Here is a 25,577-nt window from a genome sequence, read left to right as displayed (position 1 = left end):
CAATGGCCTTCGGGCGTAGAACATTGTCATGTCAATAAGGTAATTAATCCTTCTGGTCATCTTTCTAAGAAAAGGATTAATTACCTTTTCAATAAACCTCTGGAATTAAACCCCTGGTTTATATTCGAAAAAACCTCCGGTCTCACTTTTCAATTTTGTGTTTGATAATTTTATTAAGGCCTTTGCGCCATTTCTTGTGTTGTATAAAATTACAGTTAATTTCTTGAAATCAATATTAATCTTATCCACATGTGGCAATTCTCAATGAGTAAATAGTTCATTAACTTAGAATATAAGCCGAAACACATCCCTAAATATTAATGAGCCAATTATCAGTATATATCTCGCTAACCCCAATAGTGACAGATATGCGAGTGTCCGGGACAAAAATAATTTGTTAATTTGATCTGTGCAAATTCATATTAATTATCCTCCTCTTATTTTAACGCATAGAAAACCCTGCTACAATATCGCCCTAGGCATTGTGCTCAAAAACTGTTTTACCTAGAAATGTGACTTTTTCAGGATTTACACTAGTGGGGATATCTTTGTTACTTGTAAATTTCAGTCAAATCTTGACATTTCTCACGGTTTTGGAATTGTTTTAACGCTAGGTGGTAGGCGAAAATTGTCAATGAGCATGTTGTAGAGCATACTTGAAAACCTAAAATTAAATTGATTTGGTCGGATTAGGTCAATTTGTCACTGAGATATTCGGTTATAAAAATAACAAGTTGGTTGTAGGTAACCTCTGCCTTTTCACAACTAATATAAAATGAAAATTGTAATGTTTGTATAACTGCAAAAAATGAACGTGTTTTAAACTAATTTTCTTACATTGGTAACTAATGTAGAAAAATCCTTTCCGAAAGTGTTACATAATAAAAGGAGGCTGTAAAAAGTATACAAAAATGTCTAATTTATGCCAACTGAATTTCCCAAAGCTTTTTTTGAATTTGAACTTCATTTAAATTTAGATTTCGTTTAAGTACTTAAAGTGCAGAGTCACTGATATTGTTATCATTATCTCAACGTTCTTCAGTTAAAAAGAATGCCTTGTTATAGCCATGAAAAGCGGTCCAGGATGGTAGAGTTATTTTACGGTGATGGTCATCAAAACACACGTTTAGTAAGTCAGTTATTTCAAATGTTCTATCCTGATAGTCGACCAAATAACTCAACTATTATCCGTGCTGGTGAAGATGATGGCAACGTGTATCCCAGATTTCGTGGACGGTGACATCATAACATGAATATGGAAGACACAGTCATCGCCTACTTTGTCGGCGACACTCGAGCAAGTATAAGAATGGCATGCTCGGATTTGGACTTTTCAACGTATTATGTCTAGAGTGTCACTAACCACTATAACTTTCCTCCATTAAGTGTCACGCTCCACCAAGCACTTCATGAAGGTGATGAGCGACTTGAATTGGACTTTTGAAACTTGTTCAGTACCGTGGACGATGAGTACTCATTGGCAAGAGACGGCCCGTCTATCAGACAGAACAAACACATGTGAAGCGATGAAAATCCAAACTGGGGATTTCCTCTCCACAATCAGGTCCAATTTCACTTCAACCTTTGGGCTGGTCACGTTAATAAACCATTTATTTTAACGAATTGGCTTTCTGGGGAGATCTACTTGGCTTTCCTACTGAAAGAATTTAAAGAAGCATTGGGAAATATTTAACACGCCAGCCACTAGCGAAGAAGACTTGCATCCGAGAATTATAGTTCCGTTTCGAGTCGCACCTACAATCATGGTCCGTGGTTCATTTCCAAATATGCTGTATCGCGCACAGACATGTATAGTAGCGGATTATGGATTTATTGAATCTCATTTAGTATAAGAATGGTACATTTTTTAATGATTTAACACTTTCGGAATTTTTTAGCAGTCATACAAACATCACCATTTCGATACGTTTCTTTTTAAATTATTTATGAAAAGGCTTAGGCCGCCTACTACCAGGGTTCGTATGAATTTTTCAGATTTCAAATCCCTGACTTATCCAGATTAACTCTGACCTTTGTGGTGATATTCCTGGAAATGTTTCATAGGTAAAATATAAAGTGAAGCAATTTTTTTTATAAATCACAAACTTCATTATATTTTATTACAGCATACGGAGAGCGTCTCTCTCCTCCCTCAGGAAAAGGAGCTAGACATGAGCCCCCAAGAGAAGATACTTCATTTTTTCAGGCAATGCAAAGTTTGTTGACTAATAAAATCCCTGACTAGCCCAGGTTCCGTGCGAGCCCTGTATTTTTAATGACTTAATATCTCAGTGAAAAATTGGCCTATTCCGACCAAACCAATTTCATTTAAGGTTTACTAGCAAGCTCTACAATTTGTTCATTGACTTTTCCTCTACCACCTTGCGTTAAAAAAATGCAAAACCTTGAAGAATGTCACAAGTTTGCTGAAATTTACAAATATCAACGACCTTCCCTGATAGTGTACCTCCTGAATATTTCACATTTCTAGGTAATTTAGTTCATGAGAAAAATATCTGTGGTGATCAAACTTAATAACTTGTAGGTCAGTTCAGATGTTTTAGCTTTTAGCATATCATTGAATGGTGAATTCAAAGTTTTAATAATTTCTTGAATAAATTTTATCTTTTTAATATGTACGATATGGTTGCAACTTGTGTGGTGATGCCGAAATAAGTTTAAAGTCACTCACTTCTAATTAGCCTTAGAATAATAAATTATCCTATATAACATTAAGTTAATTTACAACCATCTTATTGATTTTCATTAATGCATCAACTTAGAGAACAAATATAATATAACAATTACTTTTTCGATTTCATTAAAATAAATTTTAAATCAAAAGCACTTTTTTACTCGTTATCAGCGCGTTTTTATACAGATTATCTTACCCAAGCACCCTACAACAAATTGTTCGCCACTTAGACAATAATAGAATTAAAATTTCTAGTTTTCGTGAACTAGGCAGTCAAAACATCGACAGGGTAGACACTGTTTTCAGCTACTAAGTTCCTTACCCTTAATACAGAATTGGAAGAGTTTTGCATTGTCACAGCATTATAGTATTACTTAGCGACTGTACATCAGATACTTAATTATTAAAGATATTCAATTCCAGTATGTCATTTGTAACTTCTTTGGCAGTTTTTATAACAAATGCCCATTATTCACAGTTAGTCTTAGTGACTCATATATGTTCTTTATTAGAGGACTACAAAGTCAGTTTCAGTTAAACGACATAATAAATGAAAGCGAAGAAGATGTCTTTGGTGCCAGCATGACTGTGACCGCACATCAACGTGATTATGTAGTTGAATGTATAACCATCTGCGACGGACTGAAATAAACTCGTTCAATGGATACCAAGACACTGATTTTATATTTTCCTTGGTTCATAATCAAGGAACAATAATACAAGAGGCCTATAAAAAGCATAGAGCAACGTCGAAGAGGTTAAACCAACCAATAACGTTTGGGGAAACTAAAATACAGGGTCTTTTTTTTTGCTCGGAAAAGTGTTTTTTTTTCAAAAACTATTTATAGTACCGATTTCAAATTTGGAAGGTCAATTCTCTATACCGGGGGACATCAGTTTGAGAAATTTGAGCGTTTTCGGTAATGTTTTTCATCAATTTTGAAAAATTATTTTTCGACCACTAGGTGCGAGATAAAACATTTCTATTATAAAGTTGTAGGCCGTCATCGAAAACCCTTAAAAATTGTTCACTCGACGAAAAACAATTTATTTATCAGTGAAAATTCGAGCTTGAAAAATTTACAAGTTGGTGAAGCCAAATTACGATTGTTTGAAACGATAATTGAAACCGAATTACCTAATCCAGTTGAAACTTTGGTTAAAAAAACGACCGGATTTAAAAAACACGAGGCTATAGGTCAATCCTAAACATGCATTGGGTATTTAAAGGAAAACTTTGGGAGATTATTACCAGTGTTTGATAATATTTCGAACAATGCCTCGTTATTTAGTAGCTGAGCGTACCGAGATAGTTGCCATTTACTATGGAGAAGCAGCGCAAAACCTTAGAAGAGTGACTGAAATCTTCGCAGAAAGACATCCAAATGGAGCACCATCTATAAATACAGTAAGACGAGCAATTCACGATTTCAATCAATTTGGTAACTTGCAACCTAGGTTTCGCGGATTGGGTCAACCGGATTTAGACTTCGAGAACAATGTACTCGCGTACTTTGTGGCATATCCTCGTCACAGTTGCGCTAACGCCGCTGCTGATTTGGGTTGTTCTGCAAATCGTGTGTGGAAAATTCTTCGTAAGAATCGCTATCACCCATACAGAGCTACGCTCCACCAAGGACTAATTGACGGAGACCATCAAAGACGTTATGAATTTAGCAACTGGTTACTAAATGCTGTCCAAGAAGATAGACAATTTTTGCGCCATGTTTTGTTCTCCGACGAAGCGTCATTTTCTAGAGATGGGCCCTTTAATCATCAAAACAGCCATCTTTGGTCTGACATCAACCCACATTGGGGTTTTGAATATCATCACCAGGTTCAATTTGAACGGGTCAATGTTTGGGTTGGACTTGTTGGAAACCGTTTGAGTGGTCCCTTTTTCCTGCCGACGAACCTCAACGGCCAAAGGTATTTACATTTTCTACAGAACGAACTGAGTGACGCAATCGACGACCTTCCATTGGCTGAAAGACGTCAGTTGTGGTTTCAGCAAGATGGCGCCCCTCCGCATTTTTCCCGGCAAGTAACTGAGCACCTCAACAACGAGTTTCCTGAAAGGTGGATAGGGAGAAATGGTCCAGTGCATTGGCCAGCAAGGTCACCTGACCTAACACCGCTGGATTATTTTCTCTGGGGTTTCGTTAAAGCAAAGGTATACGCCACGACCATTGAAACTAGGGAGGAACTTATTAGACGAATAATCAGTGCTTGCCGAGACGTCACACCAGAAATGGTAGAGAAAGCGTTTGAGAACTTAATTGTCCGCGCACAAACCTGTGTTGCAGCCAATGGTGATATTATTGAAAATGTTTTGTAAAAATTTATGTGAATAAAATATCTGCATTTAAAAACCAAACGTGTACATTTTTTCAAGTGTGAAAACTCTACTACGTTTGTATTAGACTTGTTCCCTTTTCAATTATCGTTTCAAACAATCGTAATTTGGCTTCACCAACTTGTAAATTTTTCAAGCTCGAATTTTCACTGATAAATAAGTTGTTTTTCGTCGAGTGAACAATTTTTAAGGGTTTTCGATGACGGCCTACAACTTTATAATAGAAATTTTTTATCTCGCACCTAGTGGTCGAAAAATAATTTTTCAAAACTGGTGAAAAACATTACCGAAAATGCTCAAATTTCTCAAACTGATGTCCCCCGGTATAGAGAATTGACCTTCCAAATTTGAAATCGGTACTATAAATAGTTTTTGAAAAAAAAACCACTTTTCCGAGCAAAAAAAAAGACCCTGTATATTTATTTATTAAATTGAAATGATACGTGGTACTTCAGCCGATAGGCCTTGAAGGCGAAAATAAAAGTTAGGACTAACGGAATGTTTTAAAAATAAAAAGACGAGACGCGAGAAATTAAAAACCCGTGTCAAGAAAAACGCGAAAATGACCATTCGACATAAAAAACGATACCTACAAAAAAGGATTGTCAAAAAGGAGGATGATCACAATAAGTTTGTTGAAAAAAAGGTAAAACCGAGTGGGAAATTAAAAACCAAAAGGGGAGGCAAAAAAAACATCAAATGCTTACAAACAAAGCTCCAAACCAGTGATTAAAAAACCACTGCCGATCGCAAGAGACGAATATTTAAAAAAAATGTCGAACGCTAGTGGGAAAAACACGCACCCGGGATGACCGAACGCAAATAACCTAACAGGAAAACGAATTACCTATAAACCAACTTATCATTCGGAGGGAAACTCAGTACCTAAATTAAAAATTAGACGATTTTCTTCAGTACGCCGTTGCTGATGGGAAAATTAGTTGCACGCAAGACGCGGATGGAGACGTCATTGATGGTATGCGTGTTGTTTAAGTGATCTGTGATGTAGTTTTTAGCTACTGAGATGTTCCAACTATCAGCGAGCCACCTCTGAGTCTCACCTATGTAAAGACAATCGCAGACCTTGCAGCTGAGAGCGTAGATTAGACTGGCAGTCGTGCAGCTGAAAGACCCCTTGAGGGTGAAATCACGACTGGGAACACGGATGGTAAGGTCTGACGACACAAACGCGAAAGTGATACACCGGGGACGATTGCACAATAGGCAGTGAGGAACGTGTCAAGATCATGACGACTAAAAAAGGAAAACTGGGTGACGTCGTTGATGAAACAAACATAAAACTCTAGAATGGGACCAGCATAACCTAAAAAGAAGCGCTCCTCGAACCAACCATGAAATAAATTGGCAAAACTAGGACCTTTCATTATCCCTATAGCACAACTATAACCTGTCTGTAGAACTTGCCATCAAAAGAGAAAGAGTTCAATGTCAACACTAGTTCCACGAGACGAAAGAGGGTTTCGGTGGGAGGGTATTTGTCGATCCTCTGGTTAAAAAAATGCTAAAGCGCTCGAAGGCCATCAGCATGGGGAATCACTGTAAATAAGCATTGAAATAAGCCACCTGTTAGTTCCTGTGAAAGAGAAAGAAAAGAAACGGTGGAGAGCATCACTAGTATATTTAATGTAGCTTGGAAGAGAAGTCACAAAGGGCCGCATTCCTCCGTCCAGAAAACTCGAGATGTACTCAGTAGGAAAGGAGCAGGCTGAGACAATGGGCCGACCAGGATTATAAGGCTTGTGGATTTTAGGCAGAAAATAAAAACAAGAGGTCAAGTGGTTTTTACTATAAGACAGATTCCAATGGAAGGAAGATCTATTGCCTCGTTCATTTCACTGCACACAGAAAAATATTATTGTAAATTTTACAGTAAGCTGCGGTCAGCATAGATGCCAGCAGAATTCTGTTAATTTCACAACCAACCATGACTGTTTTTGCTTCCTGTTAAATTTACTGGACACTGCTGTTTAAAAATACAGCAAGATAAAGTTATATTTACAGAGTATTGCTGTTTATTTAATCTTCATTGCAGACGTATTTAATAGGGTAAATGTATGTAGTTTTTACAGTAAAATCCAATGTTTGTAAAATTCCAGTGTTTGCCGTAGTTTTAGTTATCTAACGTATTTAGTACAGAACCTATTCACAACCCTAAAATTTCATAAGATTTTACGGATCAAACCATTATCATATTGGTTTAATTAAAAATTTTCAAATATTTTATTAATCAATTAATAATAGAAATATATAAAAAATTTAACAATTATTAAATTGTTATAACAAAAACTTTGACACATTATTTTAATAATCCAACAGAAGAATTTAACCTACAATAACTACAACTCTAGTTGTTCATGTTTAGCTCGAGCCTTTGTACTTTAGAGTTATAGGGAAAACGAAAGGAAAGTAAACTATTAACTTGGTTTCAAATTATTAAGCACACGATGAACAGGGGTTGGAATTAATATAGCATTTTGCGTGGGATGCTTCTTATACAAAAGAGTTTAAAAAAATATTTTTATCGGATATTATTATATTTAAAACTAAAATGAAACTTGTGCGATTTAAAAAAAAATATTTTGACAACTAAATAATAATTAGTTGTTTTATATACAAGCTCTGGCCTTTTATAACAGAAAAAACAGCAACGTGTGGTAAATTTACGCATTTTTATAGTAAAACGTCAACCACGGTTTCATATTGTTAATTTTAATATAACTGTCATTTTAAAAACAGTACGAATATGAATTTTGACAGTCGCTACTGTTTTCTTCAAAATTCAGCAAAAAGCTGTAAAATTTACGACAAACTGCTGTTAACCCACTTCAACTGCACCTTGCTGTAAATTATAAACCGTATTTGCTGTTTTTTCAACAGTAAGTTCTGAGTGTGTGACTTCAGAAATGATCCGCTTTTGATACTCAAGTGTCGGATCAATTTGAAGCTTCTCAAAGAAGAGAGCGTCAGAAAGCTGTCGTAAGGCTTCGGTGACGTAAAGTTCCTTCTTCCAAACTACAATAGCACCCCCTTATCAGCTGGTTTAATGACGATATCACACCTAAATCGAAGAGAACGTATTGCAGCACGTTCATCTAAAGTTTAATTTGATGTCTCGTTAGTGGTTAACTGCAAATTACCAATCTCACTCTTTGCTGGCGGTGATGAGCAAGTCGAGGGTATTTTGCTTTCCTTGGGGATAAGGGAATGTTTGTTTTGGGTTGTGTATTTGCTCACAGATGGTTGGATGAGCCTTGGGCCTAAATAGCTAGTCAGTAAAATTGGACCTTAGGAGCAAACGACGGTAGAAATCTTCAAGGTCATGACGCAACAGGAAACGATAAGGAAGTGGTTTCTTGGGAACTTACGATAACCCCTTCGTCCCCGGTGCAACACTTGCGCGTTTGTGCCCTCTGACCTAACTGTCCGTGGATTTTCAGTTGCACGACTGCCAATCTAATCTACGGTCGCAGCTGAATGGTCTGCGATTTTATTTACATTGATGAGACACCAAGGCGGCTCGCTGATAGATTCAGAGAACATCTCAATGGCATTAGAAAGTTTGCATCAAAGAACTACATCACCGATCACTTTAACAACACGCATACCACCATTGACGTCTCCATCCGCGTCTTGCGTGCAACTAATTTTTCCACCAAGCAGCGGCTAACTGATGAAAATCGTTTAATTTGGGTACTCAGTTTCCTTTTGGTTTAAATGATAAGTTGGTTTTTAGGTAGTACGTTTTTCTTTTTAGGTCATTCGCGTGTGGTCATCCCGGTGTTTTTCCCGAAAGCTTTCGACATTGTAACGTTTTCGTCTCTTTCGATTGGCAGTTGGTTTCTATATTTGTTGGCAAGCACTTGATGTTTTTTGGTATTTGCCTTCCTCCTTCGGTTTTTACGTTATTGTTTGTGCATCAAACTTAGTTGAAAATCCTCCTTTAAGATTACGTTTTTGTAGGTTTCTTTTTGTGTGTCGCGTGGTCGTTTTCGCGTTTTTCTGGTCTCCGGTTTTCAATTTCTCTTGTCGCGCGTTTGCATTTTTGAAACATTCCGTTAGTTAGTCTTAACTTGTAACTTCACCTTCAATTTAATATGAAATATATTTTAGTTTACCCAAACGTTGCAGGTTTTTTTACCTCGTCGACGTTGTTCAATGTTTACTTTAGTCCAACGCTGGTTGTCGTTTTCCTTAAAAAGCAAAGATAACTTACACCATGCTGTACTCTAAAGCCCTGCGTAACAGATAAATTAGCTAACAAAATTTCAATTAATCTTAAATATTTGGGTTAACTGTTTAGATATGGATATTATCCATGGATAAACAACGATTAAACATGCAAAAAATATTTTATATTTTCGGATAATTGTAGGTTATGGATAAAAATAAAATAAGAAGTTAATTTTTTTCCAAACGCCGAATTCTAGTGTCCTCTAACCCGATAAAGAAAAGAGCTCTGGTCATTTAAGTCATTTTTTGCTGCTGTTGGAGAAATTATTAAAAAATTCCTGTTATATAATTAAAAATACGCTCATTCCTTAAATTTTAAAACTTTCAACTTAGGTATTTCCAGAACAATCGTTCGTTTGTTTCTCATTAAATATTTACTAACAAGGTCCGAACTAAATTAAAATATAAAGGATAAAATTAATAAATCCTATTTCACTAAGACCTATCAGTAAAAAATATACATTAAAACAGTTAAAATGTTTTCAAAATCTCTAAAATTAACAAATTGAAGAGCATCAAATAAAAATATAAATAAATAAATAAATAAATATAATTAATAAACTATATTAATAAAAAATAGTCAAATAGCACTTTATGAGCAATTTGAATTTCAACCCATTTTCAAGATATATTTTTTAATGTGGAAACTTTCTAATATTGTTGTTGGTCAACATTTAGAAAATAAAGAAATGATTTAATTTATTTGAAATTTTGTAACACATTGTACCGAGATGTCCAATCTACAATTTTTTTACAAATTGACCTGGACCATATATAATGAACTCATAGCCAATGAAACATGGTATATTTTCGAAAGAGGAAAGTTGGGTATGGTCAACGTATTGTAACCCGGCCACCTGAATAAATGGCTTCAAAAGTCGCTTGATGACTTAGGCCTGAGGTGCTGCCTTGGGTATTAGCCTAGCTGATTATTATTTTTTTTTATAAAGTACTTACGCTAGTTCTTTATATTCGTCCAGAATTTCGCTGCTTTTGGCATATGTTCTATTAATTGGAATCATAATGTAATCAGATTTAAAATGATTTGCAAAGTACACTCCCTCATATTTGTCATTTATTATTTTCAGTTGAGTTTTATCTCGATTAAGCATTACTCCAAAAAAATAGTTTAAAAACAATTGGTCAGTTATGAATGATTTGAGTCCTTTAATAACGTCCATATATCCGTCTATTGAGAGGAGGTCCCACAGGCTACAGCAATTCTCTTGGCTTAAGGAACTGAACCATTTACTGGTTTTCGCATCCTTTGAAAGAAATTGGATTCGTAAGAATCATAATAAGTTAACAAAGATCACGTATTTGGATTTCATTTCAATAGGGAACATCTCTAATAAAAAGGACGATCAAAAATATTTAACGGAAAAGTTCAGGTTGGGTAAGATTTGGATTTATTTGAAAGATCCTGTTTAAATATACTCAAAAATATCAGTCGTAAAATTGTATCTTTTTTTAATGACGATAAATTTATTTTTAAACGAGCCAAATTTACCCGCCAAGCGATCTGCCATTTTCTTTCGCGGTGACGTTTTAGGACTTTAATCACGCGCTGTTCACGCTATAACAGCGCTCTGTTCCCTGCGCGCGCTTGCTCCGCGTGCAGTATGCGGAGGGATGGCGAAATAAAATGGCAGCTCGCTTGGCGGGTAAATTTCGCTCGTTTAAAAATTAATTTCTCGTCATTAAAAAAAGATACAATTTTACGACTGATATTTTTGAGTTTATTTAAACATGATCTTTCAAATAGATACAAGTTTTACCCAACCTGGGCTTTTCCTTTAATCAATTACTTCACTGTTAAAAACCAATTTTAAGGATAGAAATTAGATATGCATTTGGAAGAGATATAATATGCTACATGTATTTCTAAAATGTTTGAACATATTGGTTTTGGAAATCTACCTAGCTATTGAATAATTTTGCCAATTAGTCAGAACAACCAAAGATAACCACATTTAACTTAATCGAGTGACATTTAATTTCTTTAAAATTATACATTTATTGTACAGAAGTTCATTAAAAAATGAAATTGGGAAAACTAATCACTATGGTTATTTTTGTTCTGGAGTATAAACAATTCTATTTACAATAAATTCGAATATACACAAGTTGTAAACAACGTTTTTAATATTAACAAAATAAACTGTTTAAATAAACTCGACTTAATTGTTTATAAGCCTCTGTTTATCAAATTCACAAAATTTAATAAATAAATTAATGAAATTCTATATTATCATAAAGGAGTCAACGAGGTCATACCTAGTAGCTAGACAATGTTAGGAATAGTGGTATCGTGGGTTAATGGCTTTACAGTTAAGAATTAGCGTTTTTCCTCAACAAACATAAATAATTATATTTAAATATTAATAAAATTGCAAACACAAACGTTATTCTTCAATTTCAAAGTATTGACGCTTGCTAGTATAATACGATATAAGCAATTTTAATGTGATAAGTTAAAATAGTTACACCAAAACAAAAATTTAGTTCAAATGGAAGAGGTAGTCTTCCAAAGAAGCACCCGGCCGAAAAGTGCTCAAAACAGAGGCGGCGTTTCCTCTTTGAACCGCAATCGCGATGCGTTGCACCAGATACTCTACGGAGCGCGGCTCGGAAGAGATATCTCGAATCCTACGGCCTATGGCGTGAATTAACGACAAAGCATCGCGACCGAAAGCGCCAAGGGTTTCAATGGCCACTGGATGGAAGATGAATTTGCTGTCGAGATCCGAATAGTTGGATCTCTTCTTTGTTTCAGCCTGGGTAGCGGCCCAGAGAGGGGCTGAAGATGAAGAGACCAAATAGGAAGGTGCTAGTGGGACCGTGCAGGTAAAATCCCAAACGATGGCTTTACCACCCGACCACGGTACCATTGACATGCCATCGGGGCGTTTTCCGTCATGGCGAGAAAGTCCGGGTGGCTCCAGAAGGGAAGGAACGCCAGCAGAAACCAGGGCACGTTTTAGAAGGTCATTTACGGCACCGTGGCGCGACAAGCGACCCGAACTTCGCTTACAACTCAAGCCGTGGGTGCCCAAAGAGTCCACCTGGCCACCGCAAACACACGTATGAGGGACGCAAATTTGGGCTCCCAAACGTAGACCGACAGCTATCCTTTAAGAGTCATCGTCTAGAATAGTGCCCAAGGATGGCGACGGAAGGGCGTTGAGCCAAGCACCCGATTCTTTGGAGCTCACTGACAGTAAGCGAGCCTTGTCGCGGTCGCTAACAGCACAATCCGACAAATGCTGCACGGACTTGTCGATGATTGGAGCCTCCCAAACGCGTTGGTAACCCCGCTAATCCGGAGATGGAAGGTATTCGCTTGTGGATAGGCCCCACTCGCTAAGGGCATCCTGAACTACCGAAACTGGTGGGTCGACAACTAGATTAGGGAGAATATCTTTCACCAAATCGGTCACACTGTGGATTGAAGAAATAAACGCCGGAAGAGCGAGTTTGGAAGAGTGGCGAATGCCTAGGCCCCCTTTGGCGACGGGGAGAGATACCTGTTCCCACGAAAGCTCGTCCATCAAGGTATTGGTGACGTTTTGTAGTGCCAGCCTGAGGGTGTTATCAAACGAGGCTAGGCCTTCCTTGTGGAGCCAAACAGGAGCGCTTCTCAGGAGAAATAGCAACTTAGGGATGGCCAAAGAATTTTTCAATAAGAAAAAGCCGTGATGTGCCGAAACATGCTGGAGGTTTGAAGACATGACCTTCAAAGATTCTGTTTTAATGGCGAGGCATTGCGAGATCGCCACGGGTGAAAGGGGCGCGCCCAAAAGGGTGTAATTGACCCGATCGACAACTTTTATACCTAGGGCAGCTAACTCGAACATAGATTTCAACTGATGATCTTCAAACTCTCCAGCATTGAGGATAAGGAGCTCACATTTGGAGGGGTTAAGCTCGAGGCCGAGAGCAATGGAGAGCTCGTTGAGGAGGCCCAGGTCCTTCAAAACAACATCAGGGCTGTCACCCAGAGAGGAAAATATACTAATGTCTAACCTTGTTCTCCAGATATTCATAAATGTTGCTTTCTTTTACCAAGAGAGGTTGGATATTTTTAGTCATCAGGTCGTCGAGAGTTTCAACGTAGTCGTACGTCACGATCGAATATTTAGATTGAAGGAAACAGCTCGAAACACACATTGTGTAGGTCACGGCTAAAAGCCACGTTCCGATGACAATTCTTGAGGACAGTGTTCTGGGTACGACTGGGAACGCTGTCAAAGAAAGCACAAACATAATCAAATAGTTGGAAGATACATTGCATTGTTAATTAAACAAAGAAACAATTATAAATGGAAAACCAAATCACTACGTACGTTCAGAAAAGAGCAAAGAAATTGCATCCCAGATAACATTAAAGTGCTTTTGGAGTACTTCAAAAACCTTAAGAGAGGTTTTTCTTTTTTTTCCCAATAAAAGAATTGTCCACGAAAGAATAGTTGAAACAAGTACGATGGACAATATAAACAATATCATAACCTGAGAAACGTTTTAAATAGCTTTAAATTTTAAGTACAGAAATAAATAAATTTTATTACGGTGCTAGGTTTTGGTAATGGTTTAGGGGAGAGGTATTTTTCTGAATTTATCTACTTTTCGGAATTCATATGGTTCAAATTGTTCATTTACATATCAAATTTTTGGTCACTCTGGTACTATGTAGGATGTATATTTGCAAAGGTATCCATCTAATGTTTTATTTTTGTAATATAAATGGTTTTCAGCAATATAAAGAGATAACGATTACGTTTGCTATGAGAGTCTGTATGAAAATGCTTAAGTGCAACATCAAAATCCTTTTTATGAAACTCTTTTTATAAGCTTTGAAGCTCAAGCGAAACGTAGGTGAAAATCATTTTAATTATTGTTTGTTTGTGACATGGGAATCATTAGAAGGAAATGTGCTTTGTGTACATTCAATTTAATAAAGTATTGCTCTGATTTACGCGTGTGACAAAAAACAACAGTTTTCCATTTCTTTCGCACATTCCTGGGAATTATTGGATTTGGTTCCAAATTAACTTTCCTTAAACAAAAAAATAACATGAAACTATCAAGGAAAACATTTATTTATTTCAAATATTTAATGGACTTTTTACAAATTGTAAAAACCGAAAGAAGAAAACCGAAAGAATTTATATTGGTTATAACCTTTAATTAATTGAACAACTGGCAGTGGAAAGCAATTGGACCCTACATGCGGATTAAAAAGGGTTATCAAGCCGAACATACATGTAAGGCAAGCCGTGGCTGACAAGTATTACACTGAAAGAAGCTTGTCAAGGTTAAGTCGAGAAATGTAAGAGTCGGTTCAGGTTTAATTAAGCCTATTTTTTAACAAAAATCGAGTTCTGGTTTACGGTTCTGTTTAGAACAGTGCATGCAAACTATATTATGAGTACAAAGTATATTGTTTTGAAGATTTAACAAATTAAAACAGATTTACCTCTTGGTCCATAAATAAGAAAGCCAATGAACTTGCTTCAATTCTTTTTGGTTTTGCTGAAATAATAAGAAAGTCTGTCGAGTCTAATACCGAAGATGTTACGAATGAAGGTAAGGAGCTCAAGGTCGAAAGTGTACTTGGTATGAAAAGCATGTGTTTGTCCTAAAGTAAAAGTTGAAAATAACTTTATATTTCAAAAAGCAAAGAAGTTAGTGTGAGATAGTTGAAGTATTTGTACGTTAAATAGCCATCTGATTAAGTCTTTGCCCGAACTTAAAGTGACAACTAGGCCTTACAGATTAGGCCTAGATAACTAATACTATTCGCCGGTGGCTTGTTACCGCCCAGAGCGTAGGCTACCGTACCAAGTGTCGGTCTGTTATGGTTTCTACTGCCTGAGGGGTTGATCACTACGGGTAATCGGTGTACAATCCTGTAGCTTTCGCTGTAATAAAAAGAGTATAAATACTCGGTTCCACCAATGGCTGTACTTTCTGTACCGGGTGTACAGAATTTACAGAAGAGGATAACCTCTCGATACTGCATGCGTAAAGTGCAGATAGAACGCACCTTTTTCGCAACGTATTTTTGAACTAAATTCCCTTGAAAGATATAATCTTAGCTTAGGTTCCACAACCAACTTAACTAGATAAAACGTATAGGGCAACGATCTAAGAAAACCTTTTTATGAGTTTTTCCTTAAATATTAACTTGTTCGGAAATATCTAGATTCTACTATAAAAAGTTATGGCAACCTTTAGACACTGCCCCAGAAAGGTATCGGCCTGGTCAAGTTTTATAACCTTTCGCAATTTTTACCTTGATCGAGCCGGAAATCCCTTATGGAATTTTAATATGCTAATTTCATGGGCACCAGAATTTGCAAGTTTTTACTTTTGTGATGCCCATGTGAAACATGCGTAAAAGTGGTCATTCAAAGTTAAAATTGGTAAAATGGCCGAAACTGGCCAGTTTTAATCAGGAGTGGTCAATATGGTCTAAAATGGTCGGTTTGCTATGTGAGTGGTCACTATGGTCTAATATGGTCAGTTTGCGGTGGGAGTGGTCAATATGGTACAAAATGGTCAGTTTGCGATGGGAGAGGTCAATATGGTCCAATATGGTCATTTTGCGGTGTGAGTGGTCAATATGGAACAAAATGGTCAGTTTGAGATGGGAGTGGTCAATATGTCACAAACTGGACAGTTTGCGATGGGAGTGGTCAATATGGTACCAAACATATCTGGCCGCCACAATATTTTTTTTGAAAATTTCAAAACATTTTGTATATGCTACAATTCCGAACCCGCCAGAGGTTGTTTTGGTTACCATAGGACTGGTAGCGGAAACAGTGTCTAGAATAAACGACTAGACTATTCAAATTATACAAAAGTGTAATACATAACGCCAGACTATCATGATTTTGAAATTTTTTCGAATGAAATGCATCTTAAATGAACCATGAGATTGGATAAATAAATTTTGATAAAGGTGCAGGAACTAAATGTGTATAGCAATATTTTGAAAAAGGTGCTTTTTTTGGCAGGAACAAAATGTAACATTCCTTTATGAGACTCGTAGCGGATATTTCTGCCAGGGCCAGATGCGTACTTATATATAGCTGCTCTATTTAAATTATGTTTAAAATAAATATGAAAAAATATTTTGATCAAGCGTTTTTTAATGGAAAACGTTATTTATTTAAAATTTTAACTTTCGCAGTCTACATGGGGCTTTTTACCAGTAGGAAGCATTTCTGTTTATCGTGGCATACTGAGGATAATTTATGAATTTTCGATGGGTTAAAGGGAAATCATAGGAAGCCAAACAAACTCCCCGATTCCATTAATTTAGTTTTAATATCTGAATTATATTCATCCGCTCAATCTCAGTATCACTATTTTCCAGTTGTAAAAAAGGGCTGTTTCACTCTGATTTCGAGTAAAAATTTCGAAATATACTTACAATAAATGTTTCAGAACTATGGAGTTTGTTAAAATTTTCAAAATCAATCATATGATCTTCATAATTAATGCTAAAGTATTATAGAAATTAAATTGTATTTTAAAATTGGTAATAAATTAATCATTTAAAGGGGCTCCAAAAATCGGTGGCAAAATGTGTGTAAAGTCAGTAAAGTGCGAAATTTACGGTTGACTCTGCCCGCCTCGAGTGAGGGGTTGGGGGGATGAAAAGCATGCTTAATTTTCTTTTTTTTTGCCACTGAACTTTGGAGCCCCTTTAAGTTCGAATATTTAAACATATTTGGTAGGTAAAAGTTATTGTTTCTAAACCTTTAATTTTTAAACCATTTTTAAATTAACTTATCAACTGTTATCACCACTAAGACTCAACGGCCTTTTATTTCCAATTATCATTTCTAAGCTAAGTACTTTAACGGGTTTTGTAATTCTGAAATCGAAAACACGTATGACATTGAAAAAATTGAAGTAACATGAATAAATTTTTTCTTCTTTACGTACTTGACATTCAGGGATCTTTCAAAAAAATCCTTCGCTAGCAACAGTAACTGTACTTGTTCATTAATCAACCATGTCTCCTAAAAAATTAAATTATTGATTAATTTGTACAAACTATTTTTAATGGAGCTCAGCAGTTTGTAAGATAATATGTAAATTACCTAGAAGACATGGTTTAAAGTCATTCGAAATTTCATTGCCAAACATCCCCTCTCATGATAATTTTATCACGTCAATTTAAACCTTCTGTTCTACAACATTAGTCTACCTAATGCAAATAAGCCGATATCAAAATAACCAAACTGAAATTTTCAATATTATAAATTCCCATGTAGTATGAACTCGTTGAATAACCGTTCAGAAACGGTAAATTTTAATTTCAAATTTGTTGAGGGTTTAACTTTTTGGTTCCTTTTCATTATTGACTATTCTACCTAAACGCGTATTTTATCACTCTTTACAATGCAGTTCATAGGCAGTTCTTATTAACTTAACATTTCGTATATATTATTCTCCACCACCCTCCCCCTATTCGGCTTCCCGTTGCTACGCAACGCGTTTTTTTTCATGCTTAGGCTTAGTTTGTCTTTTCGGTGTATTAATCGCAAGCCAGAGTTCCCGCACGATACTGACGAGTCCCAAATAAGACGAAACCGATCTACCGTTGGAAATTCTGGCTATTTTATTATATTTTATTTAGTTTTTAACTCGAAGATCTATTTGGTCCGAGATTCACGTCCTTAAGTTTGCTCCAAGACCTATTGGTACGATTTATTTGGAAGTTTTTCAATATCTTCAAATTTGTTTAGGGTTTAGCTTTTTTGTCCCTTTTTCATTATAGATTATTCTAACTATTCGCGTATTTTTTTACTGTTTTAAAATGGTTTTTCTGAGAATTAAAATGTACTTCAATGTTTATGCTAAAGTGTTGGAAAAATATTATTATTAGCTTTGGAAATTGTGGTATTGTTATTCTTAAGAAACAAAAATGCAACCAAACTTAATAAATCAATTTGATTTTTCTTTCTGCAATCGTTTCTTATTAGCCATTTAATGGAAGAAGAAAAATCAAGGTATCAATAGTATAGTTTTCAAATCAAGGAACATAAGCTGTTGCTATAAAATGTCAAATATATAAAATAAACATACAGGATGTCTTCATTTGATCGACCGAGGCATTTTCCCGTTTCATCCTGGCGTTCAAGGAGTGTTCATTTAACCGCCAGAATAACCATATGTGGAGGGATGTAAATCCGCACTGGGGATTTCCACATCAAAATCCAGTTCAATTCCGGTTAAACGTCTGGGCAGGTCTGCTAGGATATCGCGTCATTGGGACATTTTTTCTTCCGAATCGGTTTAACGGGGTGAGCTACTTGGCGCTTCTACGAAATTAAGTAGCGGAAGCATTGGAAGATGTCCCTTTAGTCGACCTGTCACGCCTTTGGTTCTTGCATGTGGTGCAATACCTCAACACCGAGTTGCCTGAGCATTGAAATGGGAAGAATGGTCCAGTGCGATGGCCTCCTAGGTCCCCGGATTTGACACCGCTGGACTTTTACCTGTGGGGATTCCTCAAGGAGGAAGTATACCAGACACCGGTCACTAGCGAAGACGACTTGCGCCAGAGAATCATTGTAGCGTTCCAACTCGTTACTCCAGATATGGTCCGTGGTTCGTTCCAGAATATGCTTCATCGCGTACGGATTTGTATAACAGCGGACGGTGGCATTATTGAACCGTATTTGTAAAAAACTTTCTGTAATTCCTTATTATAATCATTTCACTTGTTCTAACACTTTATTTGTAAAAGTAAAACGATGATTTGGTTTAAAACGTGTTAATTTTTCACAGAAAATCATTACAATAACATGATGCGTAAAACATTTGGGTAGTATCAACTTTTTATTTTTCATGACCTATTATTCCAGTGACAAAATGTACGATTTTGACCATACCAACTCCATTAAAGGTTTTCGAGTATGCTCTACAACTTACTCCTTGAAACCTTTGGCTACCACCTAGTGTTCAAAAACTACAATTTATAAAACCGTAAAACATTTCACGATTTTTCTTAAATTCACAAATAACAACGATCGCCACCGAGACAGTACATACTGAAAATTTCACATTTCTAGAAGGTATAGTTTTTGAGAAAACTGCCTTGGCCGATCAAATGAAGACACCGTGTATATGACAGTCCTTTTAAAATTCTTAAGATATCCAAAATATATGACAATTTTACCAAGTATCCACGTTCAATTTTTTTCGGCGGCAAAGAAATAAGAGAGGAGTATGACCATCCGGTGATTGAGAATTTCATTCTCAATCACCGGAAGGACACAAAGCTATAGCTTGGCTCCCGCCGTTCACCCGCGCCTCTCCCGTTCCTCCCGCCGTTCACCCGCACCTCTCCCGTTCCTCCCTTAATCACCAGAATTTCTAATCACCAGATTCTCCCGTTCACCGGTTGCTTTCCCCCAAACCCCATTCACTGGATACTTTATCTCTCGTTCACCAGCTCCTTTCCCCCTTTGCTATCCCCATTCACTGGATACTTTATCTCTCTCGTTCACCAGCTGCTTTCCCCCCATCTCTAGGCAATAAAAACAACCATAATTGTTATCTCTCATACTATCGCTTCCAATCGCTAGAAATTGGCTTTTTCCCCATTCGCTATAAATCGCAGCAGTTTGCCAGAATTAGTTTTATCTCTCCGAAATAATTAATGTACCCAAAATTGGACCGCCAGTTTGTTATTCTTTTTAGGGGAATCTCTATGGGAGTTTAACATTACAATAAAGCTAAAAGGCCCAGTTTGGGGTACATTTGGTCCGAAATGGGGTACATAGGGCCGAAAATGGTGACTTTGGTCGTTTTTGGGGTACATTTGGTCCATTTTGGTCCATTTTGGTCCATTTTTGGGTACATCCCTGCTTTCCCCCATCCCCATTCACTGGATACTTTATCTCTCGTTCACCAGCTCCTTTTCCCCATTGCTATCCCCATTCACTGGATACTTTATCTCTCTCTCTCTCTCGTTCACCCACTCATTTCCCCCATTGCGTTCCTCCCTTAATCACCAGAATTTCTAATCACTAGATTATCTCTCCCGTTCACCAGCTGCTTTCCCCCATCCCCATTCTCCAAAATTAGTTTTGCTCGCGCAGATATCTGGAGATTAGATTTTTACCCATTTGCTTATCGCTTCCGAACTCCTTAATTTCTAATCTCTAGGTAATAAAAACAAGTTATTTACATTTAATTTTTTATTTTAGAACTTTGTTTTACATGTTAGTAGGTACTATCAGATATTCCATTAGATGGTTATCTTGTACATTACACAATTAAAACAAATTAAAGTAGTTAAGTTTACATGCATCTAAATGGGGTGAAACAATCTCCTGCAACTTAATTTAATTTAAAGTTCTAACTCACGTATTTGTAGTGTTTAGCAGCAGTATCGTCTTCTTCTTCTTCTTCTTCAGGTACAGGTGAGATGCATTTGTCAGAGACCGTAGTTACTTTTGGCGTCGGGGAATGTCCCATTCTAGCGAAAGGTACTTTTTTTCCGATGGTGAATTATCCCTCGACGGACAGTGTGGAAAGCATCTGGCGTATTCAAGTTCTGGTACGTCTCCTGATTCCCAGTGTTCTAAGATTCCATGGCATTTGTAACATCGTACTTCATCGCCCCGCTGAATATAGTAGAATCCAGCCTTCGCTAGTTGCTCCTTAGTGACGTGCGGATTTTTCCAGTGACAAAACGTTTCAAGTCGATACACTTCAATGTCCATAGCTGATCTAGACCAAATACGTTCTATAGTTTCAAATGATACATTCTCTAAGCCTACATTTACCCCTAAGTCTACTAAACCTAATTTTATCAATATGGTTAAATTTCTACGCTAAAATTCTTAATATAAACTCTTTTTTCAATATGCAAATTGTTTTAAATATGTCTAAAAATATAGTCTATTACAAAGAAAAAATAGTTACTTACTTTACGGGTAGAAATCCATTGTCGAGCTGTAGAAAAGACTGAGCGATCCGTCAGCAGGTCTTTACTCGTCAATGCGCCGTAGAGAAATGACGCACGGAAGATTAATTTATTCCTATCTTGTTGAGAATAATTCATCACGTGATCTAAACTTCAAATAACCCTCAAATTCTATTAGCTGTCTCTCTCTGACAGTTTAAACTGCCTCTAATGATTGACAGCACATATAAACCCACTTGAGTATTTGGAAAAAACCCTTCGCTACTCGAAGGAGAGTTTTGGAATTACCACGTTGACGATATCAAAATCGAGCTCTCACTTGAAAATGTTTACGGAAAACAATCCTCTTGGAAAATTGAGTTACGTAGAAGATTGCTAAAAAATGGCTAAGTGTTATGTTTTTTTCAATAATGAGTCTTATTTTTTACATTTTAAAGTATTTATTAAGAGTGAAAAATCCTATGACTACACTGACGGCATATCTTAAGTACCGGTGGAAAAAAATCCATTGCTCAAAGTTCAGTTATCTTATTAAACGTGCGCGTGCACAGAAAAAAGAACGAGTCACGTGATAGTAACTTAATTTCTTCGCTAATCTTACCCCTACTAGACCTAATTTCTGTCTAATACATTTCCAATATATATATATATATAAAAGAATGCCTAAAAATTTCATTTTAAATATAATAAAATAGCCTAGCTGATTATTATTATTATTATTATAACTTACTTTTCAGCGTGACCTTCAATGACTATTCCCAATGCTAAGACCGTTATTGAGATAACGAAAACTGTAACTAAGAATTGATTCCCATGACTACCCTGACGGCATATCTTAAGTACCAGTGGAAAAAAATCCATTGCTCAAAGTTCAGTTATCTTATTAATCGGGTGCGCGCGCACAGAAAATGAAAGTCACGTGTGAATCGGTACGTCACTGAAAATAGTGGAAGTGTCATCACTAGAGTTCTTTTATCAATATATTTAATTAAGGATTATTTCAAAGTTTAGATGGCGCCATGGTTCTCAAAGCAGTGATATTAAAAGATCTCAACGGGTGGAATTGGAGAAACGCTAAAAATATTATCGACATATTCATTCTCCCTGAGTATTATGCATTTGTACTGTACTGTACACAATACCTGCATTTGAAATTGTATAACATTAAAACACAGTTTTAAAAAAAAATATATCAAGATTTTCAATTCAGTTAAAAATAATTATATTATTATATATATGTAATGTGTTTATATTTTTAACTTAATTGCATTGATGTTTTAAAAGCAAACCTCGGGCCTAAGAAACAGGCAAAGTGTAAATTGCTAAGACTAAATTTCTAACTCTAATAATGTGTAAATCAATTATACAATTATCTATTCATAAGTGTTAGAGACTTTATTACAATGAAATAAAACCATGTAGAAATGTATATGATATAAATTTAAGAAAACTCAAACATTCGACAGACAGAACTTTTCTGTTTTAAATCAACAATTTTATTATTCTTTCTTATCATTTTTTTATACAACCATTTGTTTTTATAAAGATAACCTGAGGACGGCTATAATATGAACATATACCTAAAAAAAATCGGGGGTTAAACAAAAACAACCTTAAGTTTACTATTTTTATATATTCACACGTCCTCAATTATGCAAATTTTATATTAACATTTCTACTATACATATTTCATAATTATCTCGTATAAAAGAGGGTCATTTTTGTACTATAAAACCATTCCATTCCTGAAATCCGCTACAGGAAAATCTGCAAAGGGATAAAAAACAAACATATATATATATATATATATATATATATATATATATATATATATAGCTTTAATCAAATAAATAAATAAATATATTCCTTATGGATTATAAGTTCGTGAAAGGTGTGTATTATATTTAATTTCTTACATTTCGTTTCATTATTTAATGATTTTTTTTATTTTTTAAAAAAGTATGTCTTACTCTGAAGTCACACTCTGGTTTTTGGAGTTACAGCTTCAATTTTTGGTTTGTATTAGCAAATTGAAGAAGATACAGAAAGAGGATCGAGAGGCTTCGGTTCTACAGATATTTGAAATAAATATTTAATGTGTGTGTTTTTTTTTTCATCCATATTCCTAATAATAATAAAACATGAAAATGGTTCGTATTTTGTTTATTGTTTAGAAAATTACAGTATGTCTCCCAACAGTAATTGTAAATGTTTTATATCGTTCAAACAATAATTCATTAGAGAATATATTTCAAAGGGGCAATTCCCACAGAATTTTTCTAAAAAGAGGTTTTCCAAAGGCTTAGAATAGTCGTTTGAGAGATGGAATCCACTGTATAGTTCTAAAAAGCCACAGGGATTCTCTCTCCTCTCCAAAGGTTTGAAAACACTATAGAAAGTTCTGAATTTTTGTTCGAGAACTTCATACATTGTGGTGATGGATGATTGATTTTGCTGAAGTACGGAAAGTTGCTCATCAATTCTGGGTTTGCACTGATCGAACGAAATTACCTGGGGTACGCTAAGCGTCAAACTCCCAGTTAAACACATTTCATCTAGCAAATACTTTTGACTAAATGGTTGCAGAATCCAATTAAACTCTCCGCCTGTCGACGTTACGCGAAAGTAATGGTTGTAACAGCAATCCGAATACTGCTCAATAGTAGGCGTTGGTAGAGTAATTCGTATTCCTGTTTGTGACCCCAGAGCGTCAATGACATAGGACCATTTTTCAGTAAGACAATCCCAAGATTGAATTAAGACAACGATACTATTGACACCGTTTGTTAAGTACACGGCTGGGGCACCATCAAAAATTGAAGCTGTAACTCCAAAAACCAGAGTGTGACTTCAGAGTAAGACATACTTTTTTAAAAAATAAAAAAAATCATTAAATAATGAAACGAAATGTAAGAAATTAAATATAATACACACCTTTCACGAACTTATAATCCATAAGGAATATATTTATTTATTTATTTGATTAAAGCTATATATATAAATATATATATATATATATATATATATATGTTTGTTTTTTATCCCTTTGCAGATTTTCCTGTAGCGGATTTCAGGAATGGAATGGTTTTATAGTACAAAAATGACCCTCTTTTATACTAGATAATTATGAAATATGTATAGTAGAAATGTTAATATAAAATTTGCATAATTGAGGACGTGTGAATATATAAAAATAGTAAACTTAAGGTTGTTTTTGTTTAACCCCCGATTTTTTTTAGGTATATGTTCATATTATAGCCGTCCTCAGGTTATCTTTATAAAAACAAATGGTTGTATAAAAAAAATGATAAGAAAGATTAATAAAATTGTTGATTTAAAACAGAAAAGTTATGTCTGTCGAATGTTTGAGTTTTCTTAAATTTATATCATATACATTTCTACATGGTTTTATTTCATTGTAATAAAGTCTCTAACACTTATGAATAGATAATTGTATAATTGATTTACACATTATTAGAGTTAGAAATTTAGTCTTAGCAATTTACACTTTGCCTGTTTCTTAGGCCCGAGGTTTGCTTTTAAAACATCAATGCAATTAAGTTAAAAATATAAACACATTACATCTAATATAATTATTTTTAACTGAATTGAAAATCTTGATATATTTTTTTTTAAAAACTGTGTTTTAATGTTATACAATTTCAAATGCAGGTATTGTGTACAGTACAGTACAAATGCATAATTTAATGAAGCAATTCTAATTTTAATACTTATATTTAATGAAATAGGAAAAATCTATTTCTAAAACCCTATTTTGAAACTCAAAAGAAACTGAAAGAGTTTCACATGGAATTGGGATTAGTGAACAGCCATTATCACGTTACAATGTGGTTTTTGTTATGGAACCAATGACAATAAGCTTTAAACTTGGCTTACTTTGATAAAAAAGTCTCTTATTCCCGAAGAACATGTATATTTATCGAGAATGTACTAGCTCTATTAGATATTTTGGAGGAAGGGCGAACTAAAATTTATGCTTGTTTACGAAATTAATTAGCATATTTTAAAAAAAAAACATTTATTCTTAACAAATGCATTCATGTTAGGATATGATTTACGGAAAATGTACTTTCATGGGCTAGGCTTAGAAATTTAGTCTTAACTATTTACACTTTACAGGTTTTTAGGTCTAGCTTTAATTTTTTGCGTATTGGAAAATGTATTTCAGCATATTATTATAAGTAAACTTTTAGTGTTATCAATGTCCACCAGTTAGGAAATGGTTTATGGATAGGAAAATATTTATAAATACTAAAGACAGAGGCAGAAACTAGGAGATCAGAGGAAAAAGATTTTTG

General features: G+C 35.3%; 1 protein-coding gene across 1 annotated transcript in view; it reads right to left on the bottom strand.

Annotated features, from left to right (window-relative positions):
• The window catches only part of LOC149964411 (death-associated inhibitor of apoptosis 2-like), a 104,861-nt gene extending 82,832 nt beyond the window's left edge, over positions 1-22,029 (bottom strand). The window contains exons 1-2 of the mRNA XM_090170887.1: positions 21,989-22,029; positions 21,550-21,633 (exon numbers count right to left, since the gene is read on the bottom strand). The gene's annotated coding sequence lies outside the window, so the exon portion shown is untranslated. The remainder of the gene's footprint in view (positions 1-21,549; positions 21,634-21,988) is intronic.
• Between the last annotated feature and the right edge of the window lie 3,548 nt (positions 22,030-25,577).

This window comes from Leiobunum rupestre, chromosome 1 (genome assembly GCF_980474605.1).
Source record: "Leiobunum rupestre chromosome 1, qqLeiRupe1.1.hap1, whole genome shotgun sequence".
Taxonomy (NCBI): Eukaryota; Metazoa; Arthropoda; class Arachnida; order Opiliones; family Sclerosomatidae; genus Leiobunum; species Leiobunum rupestre.
Note: the sequence above shows the minus strand (reverse complement) of the source record. Positions and strands in the feature narration are given on the sequence as shown.